Here is a 3,528-nt window from a genome sequence, read left to right as displayed (position 1 = left end):
CCGCGATCCAGGACGCCTTCGCTTTGGCGAAGCTAGAAGCCGCCGCCTCCGCTGCAACTTAAAGTGAACTGTGAGTTTTTCTTGGAAGCAGACGAACCGACCCTGGAAGTTTGCTTTTTATTTGGGACTTTACTCTAACTTGGATACTAAGTTCTTCCCCGTACTTGAGATGGTTTGAGGGAAAGTGAACTTAAAATGGTGTTGGATTGATACTTTTTCAGCAAGAAGTGAAAGTGATTTCCGGTTTGGAACTTTTGCTACTTTTAACCGGCGTATTACTTGCTCTGGTTGAATTGCTTACAAGACTTTATTATAATTGGAATCTGATTGCTAATATGGCTTTGAGAAAAACTGCGCCTTCGACTTTAAAACCGACTGTATCTCCGATGTCTCAGACACCTCAACAAACTTCTAAAATTTCCCACCCGCCACCTCTGCCATCTTCTTCACCCCCACTGCCTTCTAGTAGAGAACTGCAGGACTTGATGTCCGGAACTATTAAACAAATGACTGAGATGTTTCAAGCGATGGGAAAGGGTATAAAAAATTGGGACTGGACCTGATTGATTTGCCATTGGCCTATAGCTGTCCTTACTGGAACTGCTATGTCATTGGACCTCATTGCAATGGGTTGCTAATGTGAGTGATGTTATGATGTTTGCTAATGCCCAAAGAAAGGGCCAGTCCTTTAAAGCCTGTTGGAAAGGTGGCAATGTTAGAGGTGAAAGTATGTGCCAGATGAAAGATTGACTCTCACAATCCATAAGCCCATGAGTGAGAAGTGGCTATCTGTCATATACACACTCACATTACTCCACCTCCCCGCCAAAAAAAGATTTGGTCATTTAAAAATGCGTGAAAAGGTCCAGGAAAAGAAATTTCTCTCTCCACAAAAATATTTGATAAAAGCTTTGAAACCTCCAAGAGGATGGAATATTCAAGAAAATCTAATGAAGAGATTATTTGCTTCCTATGTCTATAAAAATAGGTAAAATGTATAGACAGGAATTTGCACTAGATGTCTGTTTTCTGTGTTGAGCAAGTATCATATTCTTTATGTCTCTGTATAATTTATGAAACTGAATGTTTAAATTTTAGCCTTCATCCATATTTCAGGCTATGTGCATGATGATGCAGTTTTCTTTTAGAATCATTTTGAAACCTACCGCAGAATCCTATCTTTCTATGGGCATGGGATTTCTTATTCCTTTTGGGTTCTGCCATTCTCATGGGGAGAAGCTTTGGGGTGCTGATGTGTATTTCCTTTGCTCTGTCTCTTGCTCTATCCTCTTCGATGTTTCTCTAACGGGGTGAGACTGGAATGTGCCTCCGGCCATCTGCCTTATCTCCAGGTGCGGAAGGAATGGTGCAGACACCTAACAGCCTTGGAAGCAGCACCTTATTGCTCTGTTCCCATGATGATTTCACACCTGAGGATTGGCCTGTTTGAATCATCTGGATGGACAGTTGGGGTGGGGTTACTATGAACACTTTGGACTACTTGATTTGCATGGGAAACTCTCAGATCCTGCCTTCTATTCCTGCTGTCAACATCTCCCAATAAAAGTTCCTTTTGAAATGATACCATTTCAAGAGTTCTGCTTTCTTGGGAGGACTGACTGAGGCGGGTCCTTACACCTATTCTCTATTCTCTTTCAGAGACTTTGAGCTATAACCATTTTTATGGGAGCACCACCACCATGTGATCTGTCGGGAGCATTTTATTATCTTTTGGCTTTTTCTTGTTTAGCTAAAATGCAAGCTTCTGTATCACCATGATCTGGAGCAGCTCATCTTATCATCTTCTGCACCAAATGTTTGTATCTTCATATTGAAAGTTAAAAAGGGGATTACATTTTAGTTTTTATTTTCAAATAAAGTTTGATGCTGTTTATCACCTGTGAAATTGGTTTAGCCAAAAGGAACGGCTGGCTCCTAATCACCACATCACTGTGCTATGTGACTTCCCACCCAGACATTAACAGTACTGCAATCATAGCTGAAAACTAATATTAATCAAATGCAAGAGGAACTCCTGAATCAGTGTCCAAAATCTCCATATATCAAGCCCCTGAACTGCAACTGGAAGCTTCTCAGTGTATTATACACAACCACTAGACCAATCCATTCAGACCACTAATTTTAAATGTGTAAAAATTTCTGAGAAAAGTGTAAGAAAGCTTAATTATGTTCTAATTAAGACCTATACAAGCAATTAGAACTAGTATGTTCTTATCTCCTTGATTACTTTTTTGTTCTAACTCTTAACTTGCTTCTTAATTCTTAGTCTTTAATCCTTGATTCTTTTTTCTTCACTATTATTGCCCTTTGGCCTATTCCTTATTTATTTTTCAATCCTTATTTGTTATTAGCTGTCAAATTTTGGCTGCTTCAACATCTCCTGTTTTTGCTTGTGTAGTGTTACCCCCTCAGAGGTCGCCAAAGCCCAGCCCCACCCAGCCCCGCTCCACTCCATTGCATTCTGCAGCTGTGCTCTCAAGGTGTTAGTGAAGTGTCTTTTCTAGGAGAAGCTCACACAAAGTGAGGAGGTGGCAGAGTCTTGTGGTCAAAGGGGGGGGGGACTTTCAGGAACAAAGATGACCAGCCCCTAGCCCCAACAGTCAAGCATGATGGTGTTTAACAGCCCCAGGCAGTCATAGCAGCAATAGTCAATGAATAATAATAATAATAATAATAATAATAATAATAATAATAATAATAATAATAATAATAATAATAATAATAATAATAATAATAATAATAATAATAATAATAATAATAATAATAATAATAATAGTAAAGTTGGAAGGGACCTTGGAGGTCATCTGGTCCAACCCCCTCCTCAGGCAGGAAACCCTATACCATTTCGGACAAATGGCTGTCCAGTCTCTTCTTAAAAACTTCCAGTGTTGGAGCATTCACCGTTTCTGGAGGCAGGTTGTTCCACTGGTTAATTGTTCTCACTGTCAGGAAGTTTCTCCTTAGTTCTAGGTTGCTTCTCTCCTTGATTAGTTTTCACCTGTTGCTTCTTGTCCTGCCTTCAGGTGCTTTGGAAAATAGACTGCCTCTTCTTTGTGGCAGCCCCTGAGATATTGGAACACTGCTATCATGTCCCCCCTCGTCCTTCTCTTCATTAAACTAGACATACCCAATTCCAGCAGCCATTCCTTATATGCTTTAGCCTCCAGTCCCCTAATCATCTTTGTTGGTCTTCTCTGTACTCTTTCTAGAGTCTCAACATCTTTTTTACATCGCGGTGACCAAAACTGGATGCAGTATTCCAAGTGTGGCCTTACCATGGCATTGTAAAGTGGTATTAACACTTCACATGATCTTGATTCTATCCCTCTGTTAATGCAGCCTAGCACTGTGTTGGCCTTTTTGGCAGCTGCAGCACACTGCTGGCTCATATTTAGGTGATTGTCTACTAGGACTCCGAGGTCCCTCTCACAGTTACTACTATTGAGCAAGGTGCCACCTATGCTGTACTTGTGCATTTGGTTTTTCTTGCCTAAATGTAGAACCTTG

Source organism: Protobothrops mucrosquamatus, unplaced genomic scaffold (genome assembly GCF_001527695.2).
Source record: "Protobothrops mucrosquamatus isolate PMUCROS unplaced genomic scaffold, P.Mucros_1.0 scaffold757, whole genome shotgun sequence".
Taxonomy (NCBI): domain Eukaryota; kingdom Metazoa; phylum Chordata; class Lepidosauria; order Squamata; family Viperidae; genus Protobothrops; species Protobothrops mucrosquamatus.
Note: the sequence above shows the minus strand (reverse complement) of the source record.